The sequence below is a fragment of the Neovison vison genome, chromosome 13 (assembly GCF_020171115.1).
Source record: "Neovison vison isolate M4711 chromosome 13, ASM_NN_V1, whole genome shotgun sequence".
NCBI classification, from domain to species: Eukaryota; Metazoa; Chordata; class Mammalia; order Carnivora; family Mustelidae; genus Neogale; species Neogale vison.
This window is the reverse complement of record NC_058103.1, coordinates 50,664,366-50,683,834: the sequence shown is the minus strand read 5'-3', so window position 1 is coordinate 50,683,834 and position 19,469 is coordinate 50,664,366.

The window sequence follows — 19,469 nt, the reverse complement described above, 5'->3', positions numbered from 1 at the left end:
TCCTGTGATTGGCTTTTTCCTTAGCTTGGCTAAAGGCTTATCAATTTTATTCATTTTTCAAAGAACCAGTTTTTTATTTCATTGATTTTCATTTTTGTTTCTTTTTTTTTTTTAAATTCTACAGCTTTCCGCACATTGAGCCAATCTTCCTGATGAAAATAATCAAAAGTGCTGGATAAAGTATTTTTAAAAGATATTAAAGTGTTGAATAGCTGACTAGATATTAAGGAAGTACCAGGGCAAAACTGAAGGGATTGTAGGAACCCAGAAAAGTAAGAGAAGCAAGAAAGGGATTTTGCCTTAAAATTTTTGCTTACTAGTAAAGGTAATTTCAATCTTGTTTTTTATGGCTTCTCCCGATAAGAGGAACAGGAATGAAAATCCAGGGTCTAGCAAATGTATGTGTGTGGACATCTAAGAGGAAACTTTCCCCACATTGAGCCATGACTGGAAGGGCCTGGACAACATCTAAAGAACAAATATGAACCATAGGAAAATTGGCCCTGAGTGGATATTCAGTCCCTATCCACATTATGCATGCAACCCCAGAACAAAGCAAAACATAACAAAACAAAAAAAAATCGAACTATGTATTATATTCAAAATGGTGAATGTTCCAAGTGAGAGTGAGAAAAATTTACACTTTGCAGTCATTTGATGAAATATTCTATATATGTCAATTAGATTGAGTTATGGTATTGTTTAAGTAAATTGTATCTTAATAATTTTCTGCCTGATTGATCTATATCAGTTACCTAAGGATGGGTGTTGAAGTTTCCAACTATAATTATAGATCTGGCTATTTCTGGTTTTAGTTCAACTCATTTTATCTTTACAAATTTTGACACACTGTTTTAAGTGTATGCATGCTAATTGTTATTATCCTTAGAGAATTTATCATGACATAATGCTCCTCTTTATTCTTGATAACTTTCCTTGTTCTAAAGTCTGTATAGTCTGAAATTAATATAATTACTCTCATTCTCTTCTGTAGTGTTAGAGTACTGTTTGGGACAATATTCTCTATATTTTTATTTTGTTTCTTTAGTTTTTTTTTTTTAATTAAAGTATAGTTGACACAATCTTACATTAGTTTCAGTTGTACAACCCAGTGATTCTGCAAGTCTACACGTTATGCTATGCTCACAAGTAGAGTTACCATCTGTCATCATACAATACTATTACAATGCCATTGACTATATTCCCTATGTTGTACCTTTTATTCCCATGAATTATTTCTTCCATAACTGGAGGCCTCTTTCTCCCATTCCTCAGCATCTATTTTGTTCAATCCTCCACCCTTCCCTCTGGCAATCATCACAGTTGTTCTCTGTATTTCTTCCACCCCTTTACTATTAACTTCTTTGTGTCTTTATATTTAAAGTGAGTTTCTTATTGGTAAAGTATATCTGTTTTTTATCTACTGTAATGATATATATCTTTTAGCTGGTATACATAGATCACTGACATTTAAGATAATTTTTGGTATAGTTGAATCAACATCTACCATGTTCATAAAGCTTTTCTCATCTTCACAGTTGTTACTTTTTTTCCCTCTTTTTTTGCATTCTTTAACTTTTTTTTTGTTTTTAAAGATTTTTATTTGTTTATTTGACAAAGAGTGAGAGATGACAAGTTGGCAGAGCTACAGGCAGAGAGAGAGGGGAAGCAGAGATATGATACGAGGCTCAATCGCAGGACCCCGATATCATGACCTGAGCAGAAGGCAGAGGCTTAAGCCACTAAGCCACCCAGGTGCTCCACATTCTTTGATTTTAGTTGAACATTTTATATAGTTAGATTTTCTCTCCTCTAAGCATGTCATGCTTTTTGAGAAGCTTTTAGTAATTGCCACAGATTTTGATAAATTTATGATGTATTTATGTCTTTTGCTATAGACTTTAATTTAGATTTTATATGTGTATAATATATATAATATATTACAGAATATATTATATATATAATTAATCTAAATGCATTTTCAGTTAACACTATACCACTGCAAATGTAATGTTGGTACTATTTAACAGACTAGTTGTTCTCCTTCCTGTCTCTTTTGACATTGATGTCATTCATTTCACAAAACTGTATCCTACAATTATCTAATACATTTTTATTATTATTGATTTGAATAGTTGCTGGTTAGATCAAGTAAGAATAAGAAAAATTAAATATTTTTTAAAATTTTTTATTAACATATAATGTATTATTTGCCCCAGGGGTACAGGTCTGTGAATCGCCAGGCTTACACACTTCACAGTACTCAGCATAGCACATACCCTCCCCAATGTCCATAACCCAACCACTCTCTCCATACCCCCCTTCCTCCAGCAACCTTCAGTTTGCTTTGTGAGATTAAGAGTCCCTTATGGTTGTCTCCCTACCAATCCCATCTTGTTTCATTTTTTCCTTCTCTACCCCTAAAATCCCCACTTTGCCTTTCAAATTCCTCATATTAGGGAGATCATATGATAATTGTATTTCTCTGATTGACTTTTTTCGCTTAGCATAATACCCTCTAGTTCCATCCACGTTGTCACAAGTGGCAAGATTCCATATCTTTTGAAGGCTGCATAGTATTCCATTGTATACCTATATGCCACATCTTCTTTATCCATTCTGTTGATGGACAACTAAGTTCTTTCCATAGTTTGGTTATTGTGGACATTGCTGCTATAAATATTCAGGTGCACGAGACTTTCGGATCACTGCATTTGTATCTTTGGGGTAAATACTCAGTCGTACAATTGCTGGGTCATAGGGTAGCTCTGTTTTCTATTTTATTGTATTATTGTCAATGAGTTTCTTTGATTTTATTATTAATTGGTTTATATAGTTGGTTGCTCTATGTTAGGGACATAGATATTTAAAATTGTTAGATCTTTTTGTTGGACAGACCCTTTGAATATGATATAGTTTCCTTCCTCATCTCTTATTGTAGTCTTTGGCTTAAAATCTAATTTATCTGATATAAGGATTGCCACCCCAGCTTTCTTTTGATGTCCATTACCATGGTAAATTGTTTTCCACCCCCTTGCTTTAAATCTGAGGTGTCTTTGGGTCTAAAATGAGTTTCTTATACACAGCATACTGATGGGTTTTATTTTTTTTATCCATTCTGATACCCTGTGTCTTTTGATTCAGGCATTTAACACATTTACATTCAGGGTAACTATTGAGAGATATGAATTTAGTGCCATTATGTTGCCTGTAAGGTGACTATTACTGTATATTGTCTCTATTCCTTTCTGGTCTACTACTTCTAGGCTCTCTCTTTGCTTAAAGAACCCCTTTCAATATTTCCTATAGGGCTGGCTTGGTTTTTACAAATTCTTTAATTTTTGTTTGTCCTGGAAGCTTTTTATCTCTCTCTCTCTTTTTTTAATCTCTCCTTCTATTTTCAATGATAGCTTAGCTGGATATAATATTCCTGGCTGAATGTTTTTCTCATTTAGTGCTCTGAATATATCATGCCAGTTTTTTCTGGCCTGTCAAGTCTTTGTGAGGAGTCTGCTGCCAATCTAATATTTTTACCATTGTATGTTACAGACTTCTTGTCCTGAGCTGCTTTCAGGATTTTCTCTTTGTCACTAAAACTTATAAGTTTTACTATTAAATGATGGGATGTGGACCTATTTTTATTGATTTTGAGCAGGGTTCCCTGTGCCTCCTGGATTTTGATGCTTCTTCCTTTTGCCATATTAGGGAAATTCTCTATAATATTTGCTCCAATATACCTTTTGCCCCTCCTTTCTTCTTTTTCTGGAATCCTAGGCAGAAAGGCAGGCAGAAAGGGGGGAAACAAGCTCCCCACTAAGCAGAGAGCCCAATGTGGGGCTCGATCCCAGGACCCCGAGACCACGACCTGAGCCAAAGGCAGAGGCCCAACCCACTGAGCCACCCAGGTACCTCTCTCAGAGGCTTTTGTTCCCTGAATGCTTTCCATATAGCTCTGGAGGACAGAAATGAAAATGGCGGCTTCCTAATCTCTGGCCTAGAGTAGCCAAGAGCTCGGGGCCCTACTCCTCAGTGTGCCCTCAGAGAAAAGTGCTCAATCAGTCCTGTCTCCCTGGTCTCTGGCCACACTCCAAGCTCACCTGGCCTGTGACCGAGTGTTCTGTCTCTGGCACACAGCCCAGTTTGGAGTCTCCAAACCCAGCAGAATACTGCCTCTCTGCTCTTAAGCAGAGGAAGATGGGTCTCCCGGGATCTGCCACTTGTGGGGTCCCTGCTCAAAGAGCAGTGGCCTAACTGTGCTGCAGATCATGGTTTAAGGTAACCCCGAGCTGAGAACTCACTCCTCTGCTCATCTCTGTAGTTGGCTTCCCTGCTCTGACACCTACGACCTCTGCTACACTCAGACACCCCTGATCCTTCTGTGACCCCACGGGACCTGAAACCACACTGTCCCCATGAGGACTTCATCCCCAGCTTAGCCTCTGGAGTGATGTCCCTCAGTGGAGCAGACTTCTAAAAGTTCAGATTTTGTGCTCTGCTGCTTCACTGCTTGTTGGGAGCTGGCCCCTCCCCCCACAGTCTATCTTCCCTTCACTTCGGATTCACTTCTCCGCACATTCTACCTTTCAGAAAGTGGTCAATTTTCTGTTTCTAGAATTGCTGCTCTTCTTCTCTCCGATCTCTTATTGGGTTTATAGGTGTTTGAATTGGTTTGATAACTATCTAGCTGAACTCCTGTGACTTGATGCTATCTCAGTCTGCTACTCCTCCACCATCTCAACTCCTCCCCCTCAAAATATTTTAATTTAAATTTATTTACTCCTTCTCTGATGATTTTTTCTTTTTGATAGATTCAAGTTTATGAGCTATATTATTTTCTTTTGTCCTAAATAAGTCTTTAAGCTTTTTTTTTCTTTTTCACAGCAGATTTGCTGATAATATTTTCTCTGTTTTTGTTTGAGAAAGTTATTTATCTTTCTATTTTTAAGAATAATTTCACTAGATATAAATATAGAATTCTAGTTAGGTGGGAAAATTTTTGTGTTTCTGAACACTAAATATTTCACTGTGCTCTTGTTTAATTTGTAATTCTGACAAGGAGTTATAATTGTTATCCTCTTTCCTCTGTAAGTAAGATTTTTTTTTTTGTTTTTTGTTTTGTTTTCTGACTTGCTCAAGATTTTCTTTTTGTGTTTTCCTTAGTGCAATTTAAGTGTGGTATGCCTAGCTGTAGATTTTTGAATATTTATCCTGTTTGGTGTCTCCAGGCTTACTAAAATTAGGGTTTCATGTCTGAAACTAATTCTGAAATATTCTCACTATCATTACCTCAAATATTTTTATCTGAGCCATTTGTTCTTTTGTTTCCTTCTGGAATTCCAATTATGAATATATTACAGTCTTTGAAATTGTCCAACAGATATTCCCTAATTTATTCTTAATATATTCCCTAATTTTTCCCCCCACTTTCTCCTGTCTTTTACACTTCAGCTTAGGAAGTTTCTATTGACAAGTTTCTATTGACATGTCTTTAAAAAAATGTTTATTTATTTATTTGAGAGACAGACAGATGCACCTGTGTGCACATGAGGTAGGGAGAGGGCCAGAGGGAGAGAATCTTCAAACGCACTTCCCGCTAACCACAGGAGCTTGATTCCAGAACCCATGAAGTCATGACCCAAGCTGATACCAAAATCAGAGGTTCAGGTGACTGAGCCACCTAGGAATCCGTCTACTGAATGTCTTTATTAATTCCTTCCTCCACTATGTCTAGTCTACTAATAGACCCATTAAAGGATTCTTTTCTTTTATAGTTTTAAAAAATCATTATGTCTAGCATTTCCTCTTAATTATTTCTTAGTTTCTATCTCAGTTTTGACATCCTTTTCCAGTTTTTGAGTGTTCTTGAATTTTTCTGTTAGAAACTTTAACTTATTAATCATAGTGATCTTAAATTCTTTGATCATTCTAAAACATCTGTCATCTGAATCTGATTCGGATGCTTGTTTTTGTCTCTTCAGACTATTTTTTTTTTTTCCTTTTTAGCATGCTCTGTACTTTTTTGTTGAAACAAAGACATAATGTGTTTGGTAAAAGAAATTGAAGTAAAAGGGCTGTAGCATGAGTTTTTTGTATTAAGACTTGGCTCAAAGCTGGCTGTGTTTAATGTTTGTAGTAGCTGTAGGTATCAGAAGTTTCCATTTCCTCTTCTCTTTGTCTCTCCTTTCTTTCTTTCTTTTTTTTTTCCTCCACCTAAGAACTCTTTTTGAAATGGAGTCTGATTCTTATAGCTCTTTAGTCTAAAATCAACTACTATCCTGGATCCCTGTTGATGTGGTGGTAATATGTGTGCTATGGTGAGGGAGCATTCTCTAATCTGATTAAATTATAGCTTCTTAATGGTCATACGTCCCTGGGCTCTGACTTCTTAAGTAACTCAAGGCTCTCCTCTCCCTCTTGGGTGAGGCAGCAGGTCCAGAAATAGCTGGGGTTGAGGAATTTTTCTCTCACAAAGGAGAAATACAGCTCTTGTAAAGCTTTTCCTTTGAAGAGTAGGGCTTTATCACTAAGAAGTCTCTTGTCTATTTCAAAATTACTATTTTTGCCCTCTCTTTTCCAGAACCAAAGGAAAATTTCTCTTGGCTCATCTTTGTGAAATCCTGGTGGAATTCCAAGAGGTAAAACCCAAGTAAGTTTTGGGGTCCCCTAAGATTGTGGCACTGAAGAGTTTCTCACACTTGCACTAATGCAAATTAAGTCTCCAGAAATTCTCAAAATTACCATCTAAGTTTTTAGGCAGTTAATGGTCTAATGGCTTTTGCTCCTGATAAGCATATTTCAATCGCATTTTCTGTATTCTCTCTCTCCGTTTTTAAAGCACCACTTCATACTATAATCTCAAATTTCTGATAAGTACATGAAAGTCATTGATTAGAGTTTTCCACTTTTTTTTGTTTGTTTGAAGGATAATGGTGAAGACTTCCAAGGTGTTTATGTGTCAGAGTTGAAACCAGAATTGGTTGTGACAAATATGCCTAGATACAAATTACATAATTTTAAAGAAGCTATTTAAAATTCTTCAAAAACTCCCCATTATGTATAGTTTACATATAAAGTCTTTAATATAATACGTATCTGTTTAAGATTTGAACCTTGTTCACCTTTCCAACTAATGTTTTTCACCCATGAAGGGCCACTTAAACCCTACCCTAATGTACAATTTACAATTCCATGAATGGTCCATACTATCTCATGCCTACATAATTAGATTATATAGCGCTCTTTTTTCTTCAATCACTTCCACAATCTTTTCACTTGGCTACTTTTTATGTATCTTTCAACACCAGTAATATATTTCAGAACCTCTAAATTTCCTTGATCTTCAGGTATTTTTTCTATAATTTGTTCCCAGAGCATTTTGTGAATGAATGCAGCAATCATTGTCCTTCTGTAATTGACTAATTAATCTTTTTGTTCATGTTAGAGAGTAAGAATCTTGAGGGGAGGCATTCCTAACTAATTAATGTAATTAATTAATCTAAACTAATTAATTTAATCTCTCACACAGAGATTCAAATCTGTAGCAGAGCAGTAGCTGAATTAGAGCAAATGTGCCAAGAATATATTTAGAGTGAACCAAATGACAAAGAGTTGCATTTAATTTGGTTATGGAGTTGAGGATTAGTAAGTAAAGAGTAGGGATTTTGGCTTTTATTCCAAAGTCTGAAAAGTGTAAAGTATACAGTCCTTCCCTCAAAGTATGTGTTGTCATATGTAAAAAATATACTTTGCTGATTGGTAACACTTGTTTAATCTGAAAAATAAGTGAAAATCGAAAATTACAATTTTGGTACATCAAAGTCAGTGAAGGTATTTATGTAGTTTTTTTTCAAATCATAGTTCAGCATGACTTGCACAAAAAGTCTTAAAACTCAAAGAAACTTTATATTTTTCTCTGTGTTTTTCTTAATTACCTTAGCTTTTTTAACAGTTTCCCATTTCTCTACATTGATTAAAGTGGTTTCAGAAATAAGTTTTCTAACAATTTGCAGTGTAAATATTAGTATTATTTGTCACAGAAAGATTACTCAATTTTTTTTTTCTCTTAGAGCAAAGCAAGTAACTGTGCATAGATTCCTGGAATCCATGTTTTTTATTCAATGGTCTAGATGTAAAGTCCTTCAGGGAGTATAGTGAATGCCTAAGCCTTTTTTGAGTTGGGAATTTTGCATTTGAATTATTGAGTCAGCTAGAAGATGTGTTGAATCAAATTGAACACGATTACTTTCCATTGACTATATATCAACATATGCTCTTATAAATCATTTATTCTAGCAGGGACCACAATAATTATATATGGAAGAAAAGTCTCTTGTGCATTTATTTGAGATGTTTTGGATACTAGTCATGGAATAGTTTAGCTATTGTGTTGGAGTGACTCCAGCAGTGTAACAAGGACCTTATTGTCATTGCTATAAAAGGATCTCCTCTTTAGGATGCTGTTTATACAGATGATTTGAATTCATTTATAAATGAGGATTAAGTTTAAAAAAATTATCTATATAGATGATATATTATTAAATACAAGGTACTATTCTTTTAAATTTTAAAATATCACCACCAATAAGGAAGCATATTCTTTCATGCACATGCATCCACCTTGCACTCAGAATTAACCCACAACTTCGTGTCTGTTTGACGCTTCATTCATCTCTCTCCCAGTACACCCTGCCTCCTTTGCTAAGCTGCTGTTTTATCACTCCTCCCTCTTCCTTGTCTCTTCAGAAAATGACAAATGTTGGATCTTGCTCTCATGTTGCTCCTTTAGTACCAAGGATCTTTGTTAGAGTGTTTTGAAAATGGGGGCCTGCTCAAAAGATGTATTTGTTTTATTTTCATCAGTACTCTTTTTATTTGCACTTACAGGTTCTTTTTTTTCCACTCAGACATTCTAAGGTAGTATTTCAAAGGGTTTTTTTTTTTTTTTGTGTGAATTTACTTAACTAATCCATGCACTTCATTTATGAGTGGTTTTCAACATTGGGTAAACACTAATATTATCTGTAGAGATTTGAAATTTAGTTATGTTTAGATCCTATTCTATAAATAGATTTTAATTAGTCTAAGATGTTAAAGAAGTATTCAGTTAAAAAAAAAAAACTACTCAGGTGTATTATAGAGGGAATAATTTGTACCCCCACCCACCTCCCATCCCTGCCCCACACAAATTCATATGTTGAAACCTAATTCTCAGTGTGATGATATCTGGAGGTGGGCACATTTAGGAGGTGTTTATTAGATCATGAAGGTAGGGCCCTTATACATGAGACTCCTATACTTATAAAAGGGACCCTAGAAAGCTCCTTCATCCTTTACACCATGTGAAGATGCAGCAAAAAGACAGCTAACTATGAATCAGGAAGCAGGTCCTCACTAGACACTGAATCTGCTAGTGTTTTGATCTTAGAAACTTAAAAACTGTAAGAAATAAGTTTCAGTTATTTATAAGCTAACCAGTCTATGTTGTACTATTGTAGCATCTTGAATGGACTAAGACGAGGTGATTCTAATGTATAGACAAAGTTGAGAATCACTTACCCAATATGAGATGTCAGACAAAGACACCAAGTTTGATCCTTTTTTTTTAATAGGTTATCATTTAAAATATGCCTTATAAAATAATATCTAAAGAATATCTATTACTATTTTATTTTGCTATTAGAAGTTTTGGCCTTGATAGAATTGCTGATATTATACATAGTTTCCTGTGTTAAATAACAATAAGACCTGAACAAAATATATAAAATAGCCGTTTTGGGGTGTAGACAATAGATTCACCCTGGATTTATTACTTAAGACATTTTTCCAGACATACCAGTGCAGGAAAATAAAGCCTAGAGAAAGAATGACAATTTTGCTGGGCAATGGAAACAGAGATGACTACTAAGCAACTAGAATTTAGGGGACAGACATTAGAGAGGAACATTGCAAAGGAGGGCAGAAATTGCATCAAAATATTCCTTGGATACTTGGAAAATTCCTAAGCTGTACATGTACAGGACAAGAACAGCTTCTGGAAAGCTAAGAATGAAATGGAGGTTTTGGTAGTAACAGTGTTGGGGTGACTAGAGTTCTGACCCAGGCAGAAGTTTGGTAACTATTCTAGATTTTAGTCAATATCCCAGAAAGTCCAAAGCTCAAGGCAAGATCATATGATACATGGGTAGAACTAAATTAGACCTACCTGAAGTAAGTAAAAAAATGTGTCAGCACGGATATGGAGGTAAACTTCATGACTTAGAAAGACAGATAGCATAGCATCTTACAGCAGAAGTCAGCATGCAATATGTAAGAAAGGATTCATTAGAATATCTGCAAATATATCTTCAGATGAACCACCACAGAAATAAAGAAATTTATGAGTGTACATAATTAGAAAGGTTTATCATCTATCATCTATGTTTCTATCATCTCTCTTTCATCTATCTACCTATCTATATCTATCATCATCATCATCTATCATCCATTTATGTGAACATACATGTTTATACATGCAGACATAGACATATAGAAACATACATAGAGAAAGAATTTTCCATCTGCCTCATGGGATAGTCAAAACCTGACCAAGAAAAACTAATAATGGAAAGCTGATTTATAAATTTAAATTGCAATTCTTATGTGTGATGAATGACCTAAGAGGAGATATATTTTATCTAAGAATGACTTTTGAAAAAATAAATTTAGTGAATTCATTTTGCCAACAATAATTCCATAAGTAATTGAAAAAAATCAAATAAGAAACTAGACTCAGCCATAAAATTCCACATTAATAAGTTTCTTCCATATAGGTCCATTTTATAAGTTTATCAAGGATAAGAATGAAGAAAATATCTCCCATAAGGTATTCAGTGGGGACCCTGCCTCTCCCTCTCCATCTGTCTCTTCCCTAGCTCATGTTGTCTCTTGTTCTCTCTGTCTTTAAAATAAATAAATAAGTTCTTTTTAAAAATAAATAAAATAAAAACTGAATGTGTTCTCAGTCACACAGTTGATGTATACATGTATTTGTGAAAAGACCTCCTTGACTGCCATCTTTTCATAAGGGGTTAGAGCCAAACCTACACTGTTTACTTAAATCTATATTTTTAAAAATGGGAGCTAACAAAAATCCTACCTTTCTATTTATTAATGTCACTATTGGATTTTAAGTAATCATATGGTTTTAACTATCTTCCTTTATGACCTTTATTCATCATTTACTTTTAATAAAGGAACAAAATGTATCCCAGTGATTGAGTTGCAGCTTCTAGAAATAGTGATACTTTCTTATTTTTATTTATTTATTTTGTTAGAGAGGGAGACAGAGGTCTCCATGGGAGACCAAGGGAGAGGGAGAGAGAGACTCTTAAGCAGTCTCCACACCCAGCTGGAGAATTTTAGTCTGGGCTCAGTCTCACAACCCAGACACCATGACCTGAGCCAAAATGAAGAGTCAGACGCTTAACCAAATAAGCCACCCACGCATCCTGGTGATATATCCTTTTCTGCAACTTTTCAACTTTTCTTCAGCAGATTGCTATATGCTGGGTCTATTTCCCATCTCTATGGTCTAGGTCTGGAGTTATAGGTCTGTGTTCATGTAGACCTTTATTTCCTGCCAATGTGGATAAGAGTCATACTGTCTAATTTAAACATTAGACTCATATTTTCCCATAAAAATGTTTATTAAACTGTACTCATTAGTGGACACTACATAATTAATTGTGAATATAGAGGTAAACAAAGTCTGCTAGATTTTTAAATTCTGCTGGGGAGGAACGGGTAGGGAGGTGGGTTGTCCATCCGTACTTCAACATAAAGACTGTGATGGATAGAAAATGGAGTTAATCACCATTCTTAACTTTTCCAAGTGTACATTATTAAGGTAAATTTCTTTACACCCTACTTGATAAATGGGCAAAGCTTTATTTTAAAATAACCTGAGTTCTGGCTAGGAGTTTGTTATGATATATATTCAGTATGTGAATTGTTAGATTACTGTGGGTTACTTCTCTGCCCCTCAATTTTGTGGCTTAAGTTTTATTTTTCAGAAATTTGGGCCTATTCTTTTGCTAAAATTTAATGCTTTAATATATTTTTCAGAAGACTTTTTCCACAAGCCTGCCTCCTCTTCCTTAGTTTTATTTCTGTATCTTAACATAGTTTATCGCACAAGATGTCTAATTATGGATCCTGACATAATTTTTAAGTATCTACTTATACTCTTCACTGGCTAATTGCCTTTGGGAAGATTACATAACTTTGGTGAGAATATCTCTGTGTCTGTCAAATGGTTGGACTGAATAAGAAAGCTAGGAAGTTTTTCCAGTTCTAGAGTTTAGTGATTCTATTTTCTTTTTTCTTTTAATTATTGGGCAGACTCTTTTTTCTTTTTTTCTTTTTTTGCTTTCTACATGAGAACACATCTGTTTTTAATCATTTAAATTGCTCTTCAGTGGATTTGCTCCAGTATCTCTGCATTATTTTGTCTGAGGTGTCTGTGGCTGGCTGCAGAACTGTACATATGCTTGTTTATTTCTAAGAGAGTGAGCTCCTAAATTGAGTCAGAGGTAATGCAAAATAAATATTTTGATAGGAATTGTCACTATAAGCTTGATACTGATGCTTTCTCATTACTAAAATTATGACTTCCTTAGCAATTTTTTCTTTCTTAAGTTTTTCTTTACCACTTAGACTTAGGGTCTATGAAACCTAAATAAAGATAATCTTCCCATCACTTCTATCTATATAACTTGAACTTTACTTCCTCTCAAGACAGATCAATTTTTAAAAATCTATCACAAGAAATAAAACTTTTGCCAAAAATTTTCTTCCAATACAAAGAAATTTGCTCTTTTATTATTTTTATTACTCATGTTTTTAATCCATGGAAAATGGGTTATGTTCTGCTTATTTTAAATTAATTTATAATTAAACACCCAGTTTATTGGCTATATAGAATTAACTCAGTCAGGAAGCAACACAAGTTTTTGTTTTCCCTTCTGAAGAATTAAACACAAAATATATGAGTGAGAAAAAAGATTACTTGAAGGGACCAACTGCTTATTAAAAAGTGGAAATTGATATTAAATGATAAGATAGTAATGTAGGGCCAAAACCAAGCCAGAAGGGAGTAGCATGTTATATTCAAAGTGCTATTCTTTTCTAGCCAGGAATACTTTATCCAGCAGGGCTATCATTCAGAATTAGAGACTTAAAGAGCTTAATACATAAACAAAAACTGAAGTTCATGACCACTAAACCAGCCCTGCAAGAAGTATTAAAGGAACCCTTTGAGTGCAAAAGAGAGACCAAAAGTGACAAAGCCAAGAAAGGATCAGAGAAATCTCCAAATAGAAAGACAAAACAAGTAATAAAATGGCACTGTGTATCTATCAATAATACTTTGAATGTAAATGGACTAAATGCTCCTTTGAAAAGGCATGGGATGTCAGAATGGATAAAAAAAAAAAAAAGACCCATTTATATGCTAGAAGTAACTCCTCACCTTCAGATTGAAAGTGAGGGGATGGAGTAATATTTATCACACAAATTGTTGTCAAAACAAAGCTGGAGTAACAATACTTTTATCAGCAAACTAGACTTTAAAACAAAGTTGGTAACAAAAGACAAAAAAGGACACTATCTCATAATAAAGGGAACGATCCAACAAGAAGATATTACAATTCTAAATATTTATGCATCCAAAATGGGAGACCCCAAATATATAAAACAATTAATAAGAACTAATTGAAAATCTTACAGCAATAGTTGGATCATATAAACAGAACATCAACAAGGAAACCATGGCTTTGAATGACACACTAGACCAGATGGATTTAACAGATATATTCAGAACATCCCATTCTAAAATAGCGAATATACTTTCTTTAATTCCCCCCACCCTTTTTTAAAGATTTTGTTTATTTATTTTTCAGGGAGACAGAACAAGCACAGGCAGAGGGAGAGGCAGTGAAAGGGAGAAACTGACTCCCCTCTGAGCAAGAACGCCAATGTGGGGCTTGATCCCAGGACTCTAGAAACATGAACTAAGCCAAGAGCAGATGCTTACCTCATTGAGCCACCCAGGCGTCTCTACATCTTCTTTTTAAGTGCACATGTGACATTCTTCAAAATAAGTCATATATTAGGTGACAAATTAGGCCTCAACAAATACAAAAAGACTGAAATTATACCATGGACATTTTCTGACCACGATGCTATGAAACTAGAAGTCAACTTTAAGAAAAAATTTGGAAAGACCATGAATACATAAAGGCTAAAACAATATGCTACCAAACAATTCCAAAACAATTTCCAAAATTTGTAAAGACCATGAATACATAAAGGCTAAACAATATGCTACCAGAAAATTCAAGAAGAAATTTTAAAAAATACATGGAAACAAATGAAAATGAAAACGCAAAGGTTCAAAACCTTTCAGATGCAGCAAAAGTGGTCCTAAGAGGGCAGTATGTAGAAACACAGGCATATGAACAAACTAACTTTACACCTAAAGCAGCTAGAAAAAGAACAAACAGCAGAGCCTAATGCCAGTGAAAGAAAGAAAATACTAAAGATTAGAGCTGAAATAAATGATATAGAAACTAAAACAAACAAACAAAAAATGGAACGGGCACCTGGGTGGCTCAGTGGGTTAAAGCCTCTGCTTCGGCTCAGGTCATGATCCCAGGGTCCTGGAATCAAGCCCCGCATCAGGCTCTCTGCTCAGAGGGAGCCTGCTTCCCCTTCTCTCTCTGCCTGCCTCTCTGCCTACTTGTGATCTCTCTCTCTCTCTGTCAAATAAATAAATAAAATCTTTAAAAAAAAATGGAACATCAGTGAAAACAGGAGCTGGTTCTTTGTTAAAAAACAAACAAACAATAAAATTGATAATCCTCTAGCCAGATTTATTAAGAGAGAGAGAAAGAACCCCAAAACTAACATCACACATAAGAGAGGAGCAATAATAACCAAGACCACAGAAATAGAATTATAAGAGAGTATTATGAAAAACTATGCCAAAACTATGCCAAAAGTGGGACAATCTGGAAGAAATGGATAAATTCCTAGACACATATAAACTACCAAAAGTGAAGCAGGGAGTAATAGAAAACTTGAGCAGACTGATAACTGGCAAAGAAATTGAAACAGTAACCAAGAAACTTCCCCGCAAAAAGAAGTCCAGGACCAGGTGGCTAATTCTACAAACCTTTAAAGAAGAGTTAATACATATTCTTCCCAAACTCTTCCAAAAAAAAAAAAAAAAAAAGACGGGAAACTGAAATTCATTCTATGAGACCAGCATTATCTTGATACTTAAACAGGCAAAGACTACACTAAACAAAGAGAACTACAGACCAGTATCTCTCATGAACATGGATGTAAATGGAAAGTGGAAATCATGAAAATTATACACTGGTTATAATAAAAATGGGATCAATTTGATAAGAACTACAAGTACATGAAATTAAAGAAAAATGTTTTGTGAAGATTGGGTAAGACCATGTGATGTTACCCACAATTGCAAAATTACTAAACATTAACATTATAGTTAAAGAAGAGGCAAAAAGTTAATATTTCTAGACTTCATTGAAATTCAGGATTTGATCCTATACTTTATTCTTAGAATATCTCTCTGAAGCTCATATGTGAACACTAAACATCAGAAAGTATGAATTTAGCAATGCCGTTTTTAGGATTTATTTAAGTTTTTGTGGTTCTGGAGACATTACCATACTGTTAGGTAACTAGATTATTGGCCAAAATATATCTCAACTTTAACATATTAACACTAAACTATTTTTCACCAGCACATCCCCACTTCCTCTTTTACCTAAACTGTCAACAATCTTCTTTACTTCAGTAAATGAAAACTCTATACTTCAAATGTTCAGGCCAAAACCTTGGTATCATCCTCATCCTTATGTTTTTGTTGCTGTTGTTGTTTTTAATCATATCCCCTCAAATGCCCCTTCAGAAAATCCTGTTGGCTCTACCTTCAAACTACAACCTGTGTTCACCCGCTTCTCATGTTAACTACCATTAACTTTCACACATACAATCAGTACCTATCTAGTCTAGATTATAGCAATCTACTCTAACTCGCCCCTCTACATGTAACTTTGACCTCCTCCCTCCCCAGTAGCTATGAAAAAAATTCATGCATATATATATATATATATCATATATATATATATATATGAACCTCTTGTGGCAGGTCATACATGAAAATACAGAGTTTAAATAAGTCAGACTAGGAAGACAAATGCTCCATGATTTTATTCATCTGTGGAATCTCAAAAAAAAAAATGAATAAACAAGCAAACAAAAAGCAGAAGCAGACTTAAAAATACAGAGAACAATCTGATGGCTACCAAAGGGAAGAGGAGGCTGGGAAGATGAGCGAAATAGGTGAAGGGGAGTGGGAGATACAGGCTTCTAGTTATGAAATGAAAAAGTCACAGGGATGAAAGATACAGCATAGGGATTAGTCAACAATATTGTAATAGCATTTTGTGGTGACAGATGGTAGCTACACTTGTGGTGAATATAGCATCACTTAAAGTGATGTTGCATCACTATGTTGTATGTTGTATACCAGAAAACAATGTAATACTGTGTGTCAACTATACTCAAATAAGAAAAAAAGTAAAAAAAAAATAATAAATAGCTAGGAAGTGGTCAAACTACATAGTTTACATACAGAGCATGAACTCTTTATCATTACTCTTTATATTTCTACAAAAAGATAAATATGTCAATTCAGTCAACTCAGTAAGCCCTAACAGAGCAACTGCTATGTATATTTGGCAGAGTGTGATTGGAAACTGAAAGCTGTGTAAGGCAGGTGGGAAGAATCAGGGATTTAATTTTAGACCAGATTAATGATTTGGAAAATATAATATATAAGAATGTTAAATGAAGCATTCTAGTTGCTGAATACCAGATGATCTCTGATCTTACTTAATTTAAGTTGACAAGTTGGATCATACAAAGCCATCACTATATCAGATCTTTTAGGAACAAAGAGAAATGATTGGAAATTCTGTTCACAATTAGAAATTGTGAACTATGGAGAACATTAAATGAGCTGAGGCGATTTAATCAAAAGAAAAGTCGATAATATCTCAGGTCATAACGCATCACACATTTTGGAAACTGGTTGAAAAATCATACTGCAAATTCTTGGCACAACCTGAGAAGATGACAGGTGTAGAAAGGAGATATTGTGAGGCATGACATGTAAGTAGCTGGAGGTGGATTAAAGACAGGCCAGATACAAGCCGTGTAGACAGCTGGCTTAGGTGTTAGTCAAGCTCAGGCTGGAGTCTGAGAAGATCGCTCATATCATGACACAAAGACCAGAATTCAGATTTCAAGGTAGCCAGAGCAGTATTCAAGCCTGGCACGGAATTACAGAGCTAACTCCCTAAGAGAAAAGTGGCACTAAATTAATCAGAAACATTTATTTTATGAAAAGTAGGGTTGCCACACCCTCCACCCAACCACCCAGAGAGATGTTTATTGAATAGCTACTAAGTCACCACATGATTTTCTATTTTTTAATAAGAATTACATGGGAAAAAAAACAAAAGTTTTGAGATAGCCTTTCCATTAAGAATTTCAGAGTTGATTGATATACACAGAACCCAAAATAATCAAAATGAAATTTGATAGAAGCAATATTAGAATTAGGGAAAAAAAGTATGAAATTTTAAAAAAAGATTTTATTTATTTATTTGACAGAAAGAGATCACAAGTAGGCAAAGAAGAAGGCAGAGAGAGAGGGGGAAGCAGGCTCCTTGCTGAGCAGAAAGCCCAGTGTAGGGCTTGAGTCCAGGACCCTGAGATCACGACCTGAGCCAAAGGCAGAGGCTTAGCCCACTTAGCCACCCAGGCACCAAAAAAGTACAAAATTTTAAAAAGAGCAACTAATTGGTGAAATCAGGATAAAAACAATATTGAAGGATAAATGGGCATCTAATCATAGTCATTTTGGACAAGGGCCATCCAGAGAAAAGAAGCACAGCAGAGAAAAAGTATAGGATGTATTTGCCAAATTTGAGAAACTCCCCTCATATTTTAAGTAAAGGAAATAATAATTTCTTTTAGAAGCTTAGTTTATTTCTATACAGAGCTCATTTGGAATCTAGCGTATCTTTGGATTCATTTCAATCTCACAATTTGTATTGGACTTGGAGGAAGAATACTCATCATGACAAGCCAATGGTTCTAAAAATTTGAGCATCTCAGTGCAGACCCAAAGGACTTGTGTTTTGTGAAAATTCTGTAGAGCAGCGAGAATAGAAGGGAATTGAGGATTTGACAGTGAAATGGAGTAGATAATGTATCTTTTCCATTGCTGTAGAATGAACTAATTAGATTCTAGAAGCTTCTGCTTCTGAGACACTTCTTTGATTTCTCTGATCCAACAGAGTCTTTGAGTTTCCCACCTATGGCTGAAGCCTGCCTGATCATTATTATCTTCAACTTCAGTATCTTCTATACTTCCACACTCTATTACATTCATTTTTTAGGAGCCACCACATTTTTATGATGCTGTGGTGGTATCTTGGGTGTCTTAGGATAAATGCCTGCATCCACAGTGTTATTTCCTTATGTGTACTTGAAACCACACTACTTCACAGACAAAGACTGACACTTACAATGCTTGACGGGGCAGTGTTTTGAACTAATGAATTTATTATGGAAGTAGTGAAACCAAACTTTTGAAATGAAAACCCCATTAAGGGTTACTTGCTCTTCCTTTTCCAGTATTCTTTCTTCTTTACAACTGTGCATGATACTAAAATGTCTGAAAATTTAACTAGTTGTAGGAAATGCCACTCATATAGTGTCTATGTAATACTTATGTGGCAAGCAGTTTATCAACTAATTTACATAAATTTGCTGCTGTGATTTGAAATTTCTAAAACAGAATTGTTATCATTTAGAGTAATTCTAGAAGATCCCACAAAGTGAATCTCAATATTTGCTGAGAGGAAAATAAACATGCAGTTCATGTTTGTTATCTCCCCTCTGGACATTATTTTTGAGATTTACAAATGAATAATGACATCCCTCAGATATAGGAATAAATATGTTTCTATCCCTGTAATAATAATTTTACTGCTAAAATGAAAAAAAAATGATTTTGCTTCAAAGCAAAGTTAATAGGAATTAAGTAAACATTCATGAATACTTATCTTCCTTTTTTTTTTTTAAGATTTTATTTATTTATTTGACAGAGAGAGGGAGAGAGAGCACAAGCTGGGGTAGTGAGAGAGGGAGAAGTAGATTCCCTGCTGAACAGGGAGTTCAGTGCAGGGCTGGATCCCAGGATGCTGGGATCCTGACCAGGGCTGAAGGCAAATGTTTAACTGACTTAGTCACCCAGCTGCCCCATGAGTATTCCTTTTCTAGTTAATAAGGTCACTTCTTTTCAGTTGCAAGTTTTAATATGTTTG